The 16,009-nt window shown below is 35.8% G+C and overlaps 2 pseudogenes; one reads left to right on the forward strand and one right to left on the reverse strand.

Moving 5' to 3' along the window:
• The first annotated feature begins 6,827 nt into the window (after window positions 1-6,827).
• Window positions 6,828-6,926, forward strand: LOC122103543 (annotated as a pseudogene).
• Window positions 6,927-14,168: 7,242 nt separating this feature from the next.
• LOC122123394 lies at window positions 14,169-14,920 on the reverse strand (annotated as a pseudogene).
• Between the last annotated feature and the right edge of the window lie 1,089 nt (window positions 14,921-16,009).

Genomic DNA, 16,009 nt, shown 5'->3' on the forward strand with positions numbered 1-16,009 from the left:
AAAGGAACTCCAAGATATGGACACAAGAGGTTTTTCTTTGTTGCTGTTATTTTTAATGTACACAGGACCCAATGAATGATGATAAACTTATAATACATAGTTATAACAATATAGTTATAAATAAATAGTTTCAGAAATTATTCTTTTAATTATTACTTCAAAATGTTAGAAATGGGTTACAAAATTTTTTACTTGAACTCTCAATTTTATTCACACACAGAATCCTAAAATTGTGTTTTGAAAATTTTTCTTTACATGTTCTCACAACCAAAATCCTTTCATTATTGGTTTCATGTTTATACACAATTGTAAATCTGGTTCTCAGGTGGATGTAAGGCAGGTTACCAGTGGATAAATTCTGCCAGGTGCTTCTGGACTCTATTTTAAGGCCACTAGGTAATTGTGTACTTTGCAAAGAGAATCTTTGGTGTGCTGTCACAGGGCTTGTGAGACTTGGAGCCTCAAATCATCTTTTTAACCATTTTTTAACCATTTCCTTGCTGAAGTTTATCACAGAAAACAGCAGCTGATGGCCTCTCATTAATTTGTTTCTACTAACAGGTTATTCCTAGGCAGAACTTACTCTCAGTTCTTGGCATTTGCATTACTTCAGGCTTCTTGTAAACAATCTTTAAATTATTTTATTTTTGCTATTTGGAAATTAGCAGAACACACACACACACACACACACACACACACACACACACACACACACACACACACACACACACACACACACACACACACACACACACACACACACACACACACACCATAAATAAAGAAGCCTTTTCTGACTTTCATCAGGATGAAATTGTAAGGGCTTTATTTCTGTGTACTTGTTCTAGCCCCAATGAGAGTTGTGCACACCTATAATCCTAGCTACTGGGAAGGTGGTAATCTGAAGGATTGTGATTCAAGGCCATTCCAGGCAAAAATGTTTGACTCCCAGACAACAAAGTAAAAGGGGCTGAAGATGTGGTTCAAGTGGGATTTCCTGCCTAGCATATGTGAGGTTCTGAGTTCAAATCGAAGTATCATTAAAAGAACAGTGACAAACAAAACAAAACTTATATTACATTCTGAAATTCTAGAACAAATTTTGGAGCTGAGGCTTAGGTGTGCATGTTATGCCATTTCCCTATGTTCCAATCTAGAAATTTTTTTTTGTTGTTGTAGGTCTTGAACTGTGGGCCAGGGCGCTGTCCCTGAGTTCTTCAGCTCAAAGGAAGCTTTCTACCATTTGAGCCACAGCACCAGTTCCAGTTTTCTAGTGGCTAATTGGAGATAAGAGTCTCACGGACTTTCCTGCCGGGCTGGCTTTGAACCGCTATCCTCAGATTTCAGCCTCCTGAGTAGCTCGGATTGCAGATGTGAGCCACCAACACCCAGCTTAGAAATTTCTTTTATGATTATTTTCTTTAAGCAATCATTAACATTGATGTATTATATATTTCTATTTCATCAGAATGTTTCATGAGAATACGAACTGTTTCTTTTCATTGCACCATCCACAGTGTTGAGATAGGTACTTAGTAATTGATATACATATAATAGATATTTTTAATTGATACCCAATCACTCTTTCATAAACCCTGATTTAGTGTCTTGACATGGTAGATATTATATGGATACCCAAACATCTGTAAACTTTAAGGGAAAAAAGGAAAAACTGTATATAGAAGATGAATCAAGAGAACTGACAGTATAAAAGTTACTAGCCTCATAGAAATAGCTACATGCTTATTAGAACACTCTGAGTGGTACAAATCAATTTTTGTCATTAATCTAATATACTAACTTCCAAAGTTATCATCTATATAAAAGTGTATATAATCTGCTAATGTTCTGAAAAACTGTAGCTTATTACTTTTATGTAGAACTGGGTGAAACCTAATCCTTTTATTTTTCAGCCACGGAGAAATTGTAGCTAAGCCAATTTAAAAACTATTAAAAATGCAAATCCATTTGTTACTGCCTTAAAATGAAGTAAAATCCTATTTTCTAAGGTAAAAGTTATGATTATTCTCTTGATCTATTTATCTAACAACACCGCAGACTGAATAATTTGTAAAGAAAGCTTCCCATTTCTAGAAGCTCAAGAGCTCAATGCAGCATTTGCTTAGCATCTGGTACTGTCTCCTGCTGGATCAGGACATGGTGATACAGAACTAGAGTGCTTATTGCAGGAGCCACTAATGCAATCATAGGAACCTATATTACAACCTCATTTAATCCTAATTACTTCCCTAAAACTCCACCCATAAATCCTATCAACATATGGCTTTGATGATTTTGTTTCTAATATATGAAATTTGGAGGTCCCATTCAAACCACAACAATCTACACTAGGCTTCCAAAGTTTTATTGGTCCCATTCAAACCACAGCATTCTATACTTGGCTTCCAAAATTTTATTTATCTATTTATTTATTTGTTTGTTTGTATTTAGTATTGGGGTTTGAACTTGGTCTCATATGCGTTTGCATGTTTTTGCTTGTTTGTTTTTTGCTGGTCCTGGGGCTTGAACTCTGGGTCTGGCCGCTGTCCTGAACTTCTTTTGCTCAAGGCTACCCCTCTATCACATGAGCTACAAAACCACTTTTGACTTTTTCTGTGATTTAATTGGAGATAAGAATCTCATAGACTTTCCTGCCCCAACTGGCTTGGAACCCCAATTCTCAGATCTTAGCCTCCTGAGTAGCTAGCATCACAAGTATGAGCACCGACAACCAGCTGATTTATTATTATTATTTTTTTAATTGTGAAAATACCATATAGAGGGGTTACAATAACATGAGCAAGGTAATGAGTACATTTCTTATCAAGCATTGTTGCTGCCTCCTTTGTTTCCCCTTCCCATCCCTTCTCACCCCCCCCCCCAAGCTGATGGTTTGACTGCCACTTGAGCCATTACATCCAGCTTTATAAAAATTCTCATCTCCTTTTCTTCTTTGCCAGCTAAGCCTGTTTTTCTCCAGTACTGTCTACACAAATTTTATGAAAACTAAACCTTTTCTTGAAAGAAAAAAGAGAATTATTATTTATCATGAATATTATGACACTAACTGTTCAGTTAGATCCTGTATGCAATCCTGAGAGCTACTAGCATCTCATTAAAAAGAATGAAGATACCGAAGTTCTTTTGAATTTGAAAAACACTTTTTAATCCCAGACACTATCATAACTCTGAAGTAGGCTGGAATTAACCCATTATGATCAAGTTTGTGGCTGTTACTTGGAGAATAAGCGGAGATGATGCTAATGATTTACTTGTGTCCCAAAATCCTCATATAATTCTGGAATTGTTATGAGAATTCAATGCATTCATTATGCTAGACAACTAAATAAAATTAGCATCAGTTTTCTTTCCCTGTGACACTTGCTTTTTAGCTTTCCTATCTTCATATTTACAAGATTTTTTTGGGTCCGGTCATGGGGCCTGAACTCTGGGCCTGGGCGCTGTCCCTCAGCTCTTCAGCTCAAGGCTAGCGCTCTACCACTTGAGCCACAGCACCACTTCCGGCTTTTTTCTTTTTGCTTATATGGTGCTGAGGAATCGAACCCAGGGCCTCGAGCATGCAAGGCAAGCGCTCTATCACTGAGCCACCTTCCCAGCCCCGATTTACAAGATTTTTGAGAGACCTGCTAAGCTATGTGATAAAGGAAGGGTGAGTGGAGTGTTTATACAAAACCTACAGTAGTCTGAGGAACTATTGGTTATAATTTTCTAAACAATAATTTTGCCAACATTCCTATTACTAGCTAAAACTACTAAGGATGGGTCAGACATTGATATTCAGGGTATATTTATTTCAATCTTTATAACATGACAAATTAGATTATTATTTTCATTTTGCAAATATATAACTAATGCTTCATTCTTTTATTCTATTAGTTTTACTTATGTCACTTTATAAAGGATGATATACTACAAGATTCCCAATGGATATCTGAAATCAGAGTTAACACTGAATTCTAGATATTCTATATTGTTTCCTGTACAAACATACCTATAGTAAAGTTTAATTTGTAACTGAGTACAGCAAGAGATTAACAATAATAAAATAGAAAATAATAACAAAATAATCTAATAAAATTATTTTAAACTATGGATTATTTATCTTCAGAATTTTCCTTTTCATGTTTTTAGACTATTGTTAAGCACTGGTAACAAACTAAAAATTGAATTCATGAGGAGGACTATTGTACAGTCAAAATTATATGATGAGTTAAGATTTGGTTATCTTTTCAATTTAATAACTAAAATGAGCATTATTATACTATGCTTTTCTCCTTGCTCCATATATCACAGGCCAGAGGCTAAGTATCATAAACAAATAACAATTCAAATGTTGGAATTGCATAAAAATTTGCTATGTAAATTCCTTACATTGCCTTAGTTCAGATTACAGACTTCTTTAATCTAAATGAGAATTGATTTCTACCTAAGCGTAGAGTCCCTTCATCACTGTCAAACTCACCTTCATCACTAAATTATTTTAATCATTTATATGCTTGATTGAGAAAATAATAATGTCTTCTCAATAACAGTAAGACTTACTCTGAATAACCAAATCTGGCCACATTTACCCCTCTAATGCTCTCTTCTCTAACTTACTTCAAAGTAACTAGCACACACACACACACACACACACACACACACACACACACACACGCTTATTATTCCCACTTTCTGTGCTAAGTCAACTTGTCACTTTTAATTTAGATGTAATAACAATGTTGCTTTTTATTTTGGGGAGGAGGAGTTTGTATCGAACCTGGGTTTTTGCATGTACGTTGCATGGATACTATGAATGAAAGAGCCAAATTCAAAAGCCAAAAAATGTTCAATAGTGGGTGAAGAAAGGAATTCGCGGACATGTCCATCATGACACCAGATTTGTAATTCAGAGTAGTTTATATTGCAGATGCTCATCGTTGTGCATTTTCTAAGTGGAGTTGCTAGAATTAGAATATAAGGGCATTCTGACTATAAGCTTGAATGCATAGTTATATATGCCTTCCTTAAAGCACTGAAGTATTGGAGAGACTGAAGAGCAAGTAGATAGCACTATCACTGTAAACCCAATCTATGCATCTTTTTTCTAGGAGGTAATAAGATAAATTGTATGTGGTAAAGTCTGTTAGGAGAAGTTTTCAAGTTGTTACTTTCCCTTACCTTGAAAATAATTGTCTCTGGCATCTAGATCTTAGCAATGTGCTTGTCAGTGTGGATAAGCAAAAAGGTGGAGTGTTTTCCTTTTCCTTTGGTTCAGGATCAATTTAGTTCTTTCATGTTTTCCTTTTATTTGCTGATAAAGGAGAAGAATAAGAGGATAACAGATGTGAACACTTAATCACATTGCTTAATATTATGGAGTGACATGAAAACATGGTTTGCTTTATCTAGACAGATGGAGTTTTATAAAATAATCATGAATGCTCTTTTGTTAGACATGCAGAATAATTATGAACTAAATTGGATTGTGCTTTCTGAAAAGGTCATCTTGACCTCCAAATGATGTCTAGGCGTTCATGGTTGCCACTTTTTGATCAGTGTGGAACAGCTCAAAATTCATTTAATTCCTCTTCCTTTAAAAGAGTATGCTCAATGGAATAAAGTGTCTAGAAATTAGAGAATATGATTACTTGAAACAATGCTGCATTGTCTTTTGAATGCTACTTTAAAATCTATAGCTTCCACTTCGCTTATATTTCAGATATATGATAAATGAGATTTTTAATGCACTTGGAAAAATGTTCAATAGTGGATGAAGAAAGGAATTCACTGGACATGTCCATCATAACACCAAATTTGTAATTCAGAGTAGTTTATACTACAGATGTTGAATTGCTTTTAAGGAACAGGTGCAGTCTAATGCATTGATTTTGAAGAGCTGACCATTCTTCAATAGCATGATCTGTAATGAGCAACTGAAAGTTTGTATATTACAATGAAAACAATATTGAATTTAAACATTTAAAATTTGAATATACTAATTAGATTGCAATGGCGTAATAATCTTTTTGTTAACTTAGTATCTATGTTTTATATTTTATAGTATCATAGTCATAGTATTTGTCCATTGTGATAATAAATAGAACATTAAAATTTATTATGTTTTATTATCCCTCCCTCACTGCCCCGGCCACCAATTTGTAACGTTTATTTCCAACCTAATATCTTGTGGGTATCACTATTGCATTGGTTCAGGCTTTGTCCTTGTTTCACCATTTTGTTATTCCCTTCCCCTTCCCCAAATCAGATAAACATATATACAAGACACAGGATACCAGAATCAAATACAGTGACTACAGGAGATAAACCAAAGGAAAAAAAGAAAGAAAGAAAGAACTAGTAAGTGAAATGAACCCCAAGATAGGGACACAAGTAGTTTTTCTTTCTTGCTATTGTTTTTAATGTATTTATAATGTACTTTTTGTTTCTTTTGTATGCTCTTCCTCCATGGTATAACCCCTGTTTTCACTGTATTTGATTCTGATGTCCTGCATCTTATATATATACATTTTTATAATTTGGAGAGGGGAAGAGAAATAAGAAACTGCTAAAACAAGGATACAGGTTGGCCGATTGTAACAATGAGATGTACAAGACACTATGTTGAAAACAACTTTACAATTTTGGGGAGGGAGAGGGAGGATTTGGGGAGGTGGAGAAGGAAGGGATAGTAGGGGAAAAACAAGGGAGGAGGTAACAATGCTCCATAGGAAATGTACTCATTACCCTACTCATGTAGGGTACAGTATTTTTACAATAAAAATATATATGAAAAAAGAAAGAACTTCATACAGTACATTAAAAACAACAACAGCCTTACAGACAGTTGCAAACAGTAAATCCTCTTTTGCAACCCAGAACTCATTGCTGAATATGAGATTTTGGTACATATAAAAAGGAATATGATTCCTACAACAGTTGGCAATGTGGGGGTAGGTTAACTCACACAGGTTGCTCTGAGAATAAAGTTGATGTAAAAGAAAAAAACTAAACAAACAAAATCAACAACCAAAAAACTCTCCATTAGCATCATTTTATATGGTCATACGTACATAGCTATTGAGCTATTGTGATCCTCTGCTAGGACTATCCTAGACATATACTAATTCCTTACCTTCATATTCAAGAATTAATATGAAGGTGGTTAAGTTTTAAAAACCCTAATTGGATGCATTTTGAGTATGAATTTTGTACTGAAAATGTCAGGGTTTTTAAAAAGAACATGTTACAAGTATCTGAGATTTTTGAACCTCAGAGATTTGTTTTGGTGTTTATTATCAGTTATGTGGTGCCATACTTGCTTGCTAGAGGCATTCTGCTTCATGATGTAAATATTCATGAGATACAAAAATAGGTAATATTTTAAATTAATGTAGCCATTGTTTATGGTATTCAAAAAATGAACCATTAATTCTCATAGATCTTTTGCAATGGATACAAATGATAGTAATTAGATTCCAGTTAGTATAAATACCGCACAAATGAGTGAACTGAGACATGGAATGACTAAGTAACTGACTACACATCTAGAAAGTGATGAGGATGGAATTGGACTCTGCCACTTTGGGTGCCCAGTCAACACTTTCTAGTGTTTTATTAAATTAATGTTTCCTTTAACACTTAGATTTAGATATAAATAACAGAAATAGTCAGTTTTACTATCTTTTTCTTACTTAGAAGGAAATTTCACACTTCTTTCAAGTAGATATTTAATTTTTCTGGAATTTGTGCCTTAAGGGTATTTAAGTTACAGAGTTGTTTTTATTATTTCACAGTACATCTAATATTTAGCTTATGTTATTTCTTTTTGACTTCAGCATTTTGTTTTGATGAAGATAAAGAAAATATTCTATGACATTCTTATGGTTTGTTCCTTATAAATATTTCCTTTTGGGGGAAAGTACTATAGTTGGAACTTGGGCCTTGCTCTTAACTGGTACTCTACCACTTGAACCACACTTTCAGCTCTGCTTTTTGCTGTTTTTGGAGAGTCTCATAGGCATTTCTGCCTAACTCAGCCTCCTGAGTAGTAGGGTCATAGGTATGAGTCACTGACGGCGAGCAAAATATGATTAATTTTGGGGACAAATTAACTCTATTTGTTTGATAATGAGAAATAAGAAAAATCAAACAATTTAAATCGGGTACAAGTGAAGAAGTATTAAAAAAAACTGCAGCATGATCTGAAGGCCCTTATCAGCTTCTTCTATGCAGCCACTTTCTTGTGCTTCAGAATAGCACTTCTTAGTGTATTTCCTATATGTCTAATTCTTTTTTAAAATAAGTATTTTATTGTGAGAATACTGTACAGAGGAGGGGTTATAGTTATATGAGCAAGGTAATAAGTACATTTCTTATCAAGCATTGTTGTCTCCTCCTTTATTTTTCCCCTACAATCCTTCCAAATGTCTAATTCTGTCTTGAAGCCTGCTTCTTGGAGAATATGAATCAACATCATATTCAGCTTGTAGTGAGTACTACTGATTTTTTTATTAATAAGTTTTTTTATTGTGAAAATACCATACAGTGGGGTTACAATTACATGAGCAAGGAATTGAGTACATTTCTTAAAAAGCATTGCTGCCTCCTCATTGTTTTTCTCTTACCACTACTGACTTTTATCTTACTCTTTCCTCTGTGTTGAAAATAATATTAAGCTGGGCGCTGATGGCTTATGCCAGTAATCCTAGCTACTCAGGAGGCTGAGATCTGAGGATTGCAGTTCAAAGCCAGACAGGAAAGCACGTGAGATTCTAATCTCCAATTAACCACCTGTAAACTGGAAGTGGCATTGTGGCTCAAGTGGTAGAGTGCTCGCCTTGAGCTGAAGAGATCAGGGACAGTGCTTGGCCCAGAGTTCAAGCCCCACCACCGACCAAAAAAAAAAAAAGAGAGAAAGATAGAATATATTTTATGCTAGTGTAGAATTTATGTTTTCCTTTTTTTCCTAATAACAGAGTGGAAAAGTTTTTACTTTGGTAGTTATGAAATGATTTATTGTTTTCAATGGATAGTGAATTTGCATAGTAGGAATTTTCGGAAGAAAATATATAAAGTGAAAATACATTAGCACCTAACATTTTGACTTCTCATCTACACGAAGTAGTGCTAGTGTACATGATTACTGTTTATGTATATATTGGGCTTAGAAAAAGAACCAGGTGGGGAGTGGATATAAAAAGCCAAACACAAACACCTTACCAGGCAGTACCCCTGCCTTACCCCAAATCTGGGTTTGGTGTTAGCTTCTCCTCTGTCTCCTCTGCTAGCTTTTCCATCTAGTATATCCATGATTACCCAAAGTAAGCATTTCCTGCAAGGTAACAGGAAGGACAGGAAACACCATGTGCTTCCTTGTTTGGGAGAACTGTGGGGCCACCAGTAAAGCAAACACCTAATATAGGAAGAGGTTTGGTTGACCTAGTCAATGAGATTTTGCTTTTCAACAAAATGGCACAGTTACTTATAAAATTTCAGTTTGCATTGAATTGGTAACTATTAAGAATATAGTGAAGCATCTACCTTCAAGGCTTTGATTTAATGAAATAGGACAAATGCTGACTCCTTCAGGAGTAAGAAATAGATGCACCCATTTTAGCTGTCTCATGAACAAAGTGTCCTCAACATGATAGACAAACATTATTTGCCCAGGAATCAGTTAAGCCATTCAGAAATTACTTTATTGAGGAAAGGAGTCAAGGGAACTTGAGAAAAGGTATGAAGTTATATCTTTTGGCAGAAAGCAATGTATAGTCATTCTAGTTAAGGAAACTATTGGAGGTCATAACTGGGAAGCAAAGAGAACTGTTTATAAATGAGAGTCATGAACTTACTTATCCCATGAGGTTTTTAAATGCAGGATAAAAAGTGTTACTAGTGGGCAGGCAGCAGTTGGTGAAGTTGTGGTGGCTTTGGTTCTTGCTTGATACAGTGTTTAGTACTATAGTATCATCACAGCAGTGAAAAGATCATCTAGCAGGCAGGAAAGAGCACAGTAAATAAAGAGGTCTTTATAGTGAAAAGTAAAAGGCTTTTCTTAAAAGTGACAGTCAGAAAAAAGCAGCAAGATGGTGGAGTAGCAGCTACCTTAAACAGACTTTGTGAATAAAAAGAATCTGGGTAGCAAAGAGGAACAATGTTCAGAAAAACCAGAGAAGGAAAGTGCCAAGAACCACAGAAGGGGAACAAGACAGCAGAAAAGTATAGTAAAACAGAAAGATCACAGAATATATTAAATAGTTTATGACTACCCACAGCTCTGCTAATGGGGAGGAGAACATGTAACCTCCACCACAAAGTAAGCATCATGACAGACCTAGCCATGGGATATCCCTACAACCCTTCAACCCAAGTATGTGGACCAAGTGGGGCAGTGACCCCCCAGCATGACAGGTCAGCATCTGATGGTGCAGCTTTTTATTCTTCATATTTCTTCATATTATTCATATTTTTCATAATATTCTTCATATTCTTCATATTTTTATTCTTCATATTTCATGTGATGAACTGTCATCTTGAGTTAGGGTATCCTGTTTGAGACTGAGATTGTTGGGTCTTGAAAAGGGAGAAATCACAGTTAAGAATGTTTGAAACACCTAATATAGAGCTTAGGAAGGAGATGGCAAGAAGTTCATGGAGAGGGAGAGGCTCTGAGGCAGGTGAGCTAAGAAGTTAGCAGGAGGAAGAGAAGTGAAAGATGCAGCACTCAGTGGTTCTGTCCTGCACTGTGATAGAAATTTCATGCCTGAGAATCATTTTCTGCAACAAAGTACTTGGCACTTGGCTGGTAGAGAGCTTACTGTCCAAGAACTGCCAACTGGCTTTGGAGATCAGAATCCAGGCAGGTGAGGGGTAGTTATTTTCATTTAACAATATTTTATTTTATTTTGAATTAGCATACATGAGAAGCAGAATTTGAGACTGTGGACTTGTAAAACAAGAAATACTTTCAGCTCAGGAATCCTGAAACTCTCAGTTACAGAATCTTACAGTTCAGCAGCTGTGATAGGTGGTCATGGACAGGGAGGGACTTTCATGTAGGAAAGGTGAGAAATTAAAGCAACTCTGGGTCCCTGGGCAATGGAACACATGATGGTCTGTGCTCTACTTTTCCTATCTAGAGCAAGTTGCATAGCTTGAGACTTGCTGGAGAAACAACACCTACCAGTGGCTGACTGAGTACTGACATTCAGTAGTTATCTGCTGACTGTGGATGAAACAAGTGGGAATCTAGCTGATCCATAGACTAAAAGCACCAAGCAGCCAGCTATGGGTTCCAGTACACAAAGAAGAAAAACTTCTAAGTTTGAAGTAGTGCAGAAGTGGACACCTGACCCTTCATCAGACTTATGTTCAACCCACTTAACTTTAACCCATATACAAGAAATACAAGAGACTCCAGTTTTCCTTCTCTGTGTGATGCTGGAAATCAGACATCATACCCTGAGAATATGAGCAAAATTTTGACAACTAAGCCGGTCTAGTGATGAGAAACTATACTGCAACACTCACTACCCTGTCCTACCTGAACATTGAGAACACTTTGACTATAAGATTACAGATGAGGGAAAGGGTAATAAGTGTGGCAAGAAATGTACTTACTACCTTACTTATATAACAGTAACCCCCTATATATCACCTTGATGATCAAAACTTCCAAGTCACTTGGCCTCTAATGCATAAATCTGAACTCATAACACTTCCAAAGGTAAAAAAACAAAAACTCCACAATAAGAGCACTAATGATAGTGAATATGAAAAATGCAACTTGTATTAAGTATGGTCAGCTTCAAATTTCAAGAAGGTATAAAATAACATTCAACCTTAAATTCGATGCTTCCTTCTAGAAAGTTAAATTTTATTTACTTTAAAGTTCATGAACTTGCCCTGGTCTTTTATTTTTATAATATTTGAAAATAAAATTGAGGGGCAAAAAAATCCAAAGTTGCTTTCAGTAATTGGAGGTAAACCCTTACGCAAAGATCTTTCTCCCTGTTTGGCTGGTGTTTAATTGATCTTTATAAATAAAGACTGACAATTTTAGAATACCAACCCAATGATTATTCTGAATGATCTACAGTTAGTTTTCATTGACACTACAAGGAAATGCAAAGAACTCAACTGAGATAAGCATTTGTGTTTGAATAATATTTAATTTGCAATCAAAAACTTGTTTAATATTTGTTTAATATTGGAAGCTGGCTTGCTTTTGATGTTCCTTCTATAATTCATTTCTCAGACATAGCAGAGTAAATACATGCCTGAGTTTTCAGGCTCATCCATTTGTTTAGAAAGAAGCTATCACTTGCATATCATACACTATGTGCTTATCGTGACTATGATACTGTTGATATTCTCTCCTTATCAACCAGAAAGGAACAAATTTGATATGGTTCAAAATCTATTTGAAAACAATTTCAGACTCCCCTTAAATCTAATATGAAATTTTAGATGGACAAATAGATGAATATCTTCAAAAGTTTTATTTACATGCAATTAGGTGTTTTGTGCCCACATGAACTATATTTTTTTTGCATTTCACTTTCTTTTTTTTTAATTGTCAAGGGGATGTACAGAGGGGTCACAGTTACACTATATTTTTTTGTCAGTTGTGGGGCTTGAATTTAGGGCCTGGCTGCTGTACTTGAGTTCTTTTGTTCAGGACTAATGTTCTACCACTTTGAGCCCCGGAGCCACTTCCAGTTTTCTGGTTGTTAACTGGAGATAAAAGTCTCATGGACCTTGCTGCTGGGCTGATTTCAAACTGCCATCCTCAAATCTCAGCCTCCTGAATAGCTAGGATTACGGGTGTGAACCACCATTGCCTGGCCAGAAATCTAAAACTTTTCAGGTTGAAAATATTTCTGAATGATAAAGCAATTTTTCTTCCACATACTTTTATTTAGGGAAATTTGTTTTCTCTATTAAAAGTAATAAATGGTTTCTTATTACTTCTTCTGTATCATAGAGAATTACTTAGTTTCCCCCTTTGCTATGATTTTAAAAGCTAATTTAGCATCAAAATTAAAAAGAAATTTTGAACAGCAGCCCAGTTTTGTTCCTGCTTGGGCAAAGCAATTAGCCTTTAACTTCCCATTTCCTCACATACTCTCTTTCAAAAGTACAAATAATTTTCCTTACCAGAAACCTCCTAAATCTTATAACACTCACAATATATACTGACAAGATTCAGGAAATTGGCAAGAAACTAGAAAGGGAGGTGATATGTTTATATGCTTGAATTCAGAGCTTTTCCTTTTCCTTTGCTCTTTTTGATTTAATGCCTGCTAAGAGTAGTAGCATAAAGAGTCTGTTCTTATTGAAAGTCCCATTATAACAATAATTCCTGGCAAATGTATTCATCACTATAGCAGTTGTTGACCCTACTTAACAATTTTCAAAGAACATTTTGTTCTTAGTCTCTTGGGGGTAAAGGGAGTATAGGTAAACTGAGGGGAAATTAAGGATAGAAAGCAAGGAGAAAATGAATATAGTCAAATGCCATATTTTCAACCTGCAACTTTTGTTTTTAGTCTGCATTTGAGCACTTCAACGTAAAGGAGAGAACATAGAATTAAATGCTTAAGCTGGAGTTCCAGTCAGTCAAAACCCAACCCTCTTTCCCAATTGCAGCCCTCCCAGACTCTGTACCTATTGTACCACATGAAACATTTAGCTATTAATATAACCAAGAAGGTTATATTTAAAAGACATATCTAAACCTATGAAAAAGCATAAATTGTCAATAAACACATTAAAAATTTTCAGTGAAATGCAAATCAAAACTACATGGAGATCCCATCTCACTCTAGGCAAAATGTCTACCATCAAGAAACCACAGATGTTGGTAAAGATGTGGGGGCTGAAAGAACTTTATCACTGCTGTTCTCAGACTCATGATTTTCCTGTCCCAGCTTCCTGCCCTGGCCTCCCAAATTCTATGATTACAGTCTTTTTTTTTGATTTTCCAGAAATTTAATGTAATTCTCAGCATTAGTTTCTGAAATATATAACATTTAAAGTATAGTTGTGAAAAGGCTAAAAAACAAAAAAGATTTGCTCTTTCTTTTTTCTTCTGAAGATATATCCAGATTATATGTCACATCAAAAAAGTTCGAAAGTTATGGCTGCTGAAGCCTTGTGAGAGTTCAGTCACTGTTGGAGCTGCTGATGCTCCTCTTGGGGACAGAGCCCCGCACTAAGGATAGCAGCTTGTCTTCAGTGGGTTTCTTGGGGTTTTCCTCTAGGTCTGTCTTGATCTCTCCAGATTGGGATAGTTTCCACTCCAGCTCATCTCTTGTCAGAGTCATTCCACCGAACACCAGGGGACCAATGAAGTGTGCCTTGATATCACCTCCAAGGTATACAAATATAGTGGGCAAATTCTGTCAGGGTAGTTTGGTATGCAGGTTGTTGAAATGGCCTTGATAAACTCGACATCAGGAAACTTCCTGGCAAGCTCATTGAAGTGTTGATTTATAAGGGCACACAGGGGAATCCCTTGTTTGTAAAGGTGCAAGACTACCCACAAGCCTTCACCAGCTTTGGAAACTTCTCGAACATAATCCTTTCCTGAGATCTTCAAAACTTCTCCAAACTTATTCTTCAGTTGAGTTTCTTTCCACTCAGCCAGTCTTCACTGTTGTACAGTTCAATAGCCCGTTCATCCTCCTCATTCAATTCATCTTCATTCTCTTCCAACTCTTCCAAAGTCATATCTTCATACGTTTTCACTACTGAATGCTGGAGGATTCGCTGTTCCTCCTCTTCTGCCTCCCTTTCCAACTCTTTTAGACTTTCCTTCGCGGGCAGGATGCCTTTTCTGGATAAGATGTCCTTCCACTCAGTGTCTGCATTGGGGTCCTGCATCTTGCCTCCAGCCGCTCAGGTCGGCCCCGCCAGCGCCGCACTTCTTCCGACCTGATTTGAGTCTTATGCCCCCAGCTCAAACATTTTATAGACACATCAGAGTCAGTGTGCCTGCTCCACTCCCCATCTCTCAAAAAGAGAAATTTGTCAGCCTTTTCCAGCATTGCTTAACTAGGAGATGGCCTAGACATCCACAGATTGGACAGTGTCTTGCTCTTAACACGCAGGCCAAAATCCCTAGTAAGGCATAATATTATTGCCTATGATCCTGCCCCTGCTAACTTCACAAATCTCTTTCACTGCCTTGTCCCTCATTACATTCCATCCACAGATCCTCTTCAAGAGCTTCTTCCAGCCTCTCAGTTATTGTTCATTCTGTTCCCTTCCTCCCATGAACTTTTTATTCCTTTCATCCCACTTAACTTTTAGATTTAAGCTAAAGAGTCATTGAATGATAAATACAAAAATATGTAATTGTGGCTTGAATTCATTGGCATGGAAAATCTTCCATTTATTTATAAGAACTAATAGAAATATTGATTTGAGATTAGCATTGTCATTATGCAATATTTTAATGTCTATTAGATATTGGAGGGCATAGTTTTAAAGTGTACAAGATGAATATGTTATTTTGTTTTTCTTAGTATTGTTAGAAGACATTTTGAAGTCAGTATTCCCATAATGAAAAATAGCAAAATATGTAATTTAATGAATTTATATTCCAAAATTAATATTTAGTTTCTTTATGGTTTGGATACAAATCAGTACAGACAGGAACTTAGCTCTTTTCTCCATGGATTTAACAACACACTTTTCAAATTCAATGAGCAAATCCACATGTAAATGAACTGTTCATCCAGAGTTCAGGGATGTTCATTTTGGCTTCAGTCCTTCCAGGCTGGATGCATATTAAGCATTCTCCTGTGTTATTATTATTTATTAGAACTTCTTATAAAATTAAGGAATATTGTTATTTCAATTAAGAAATATTGTTATTTGAGTTTAAAATTCCTTAAACTGACCAGTCATCACTAAAGAAAATTTGTTAAGGTCTGACTAAAAGTTATGAAACTTGAAGTTTAAAAAATTAAGTTCCCACAGTGGTCTATAAGTTTTATCT

This window comes from Dipodomys spectabilis, unplaced genomic scaffold, assembly GCF_019054845.1.
Source record: "Dipodomys spectabilis isolate Male_0828 unplaced genomic scaffold, ASM1905484v1 ptg000001l, whole genome shotgun sequence".
NCBI classification, from domain to species: Eukaryota; Metazoa; Chordata; class Mammalia; order Rodentia; family Heteromyidae; genus Dipodomys; species Dipodomys spectabilis.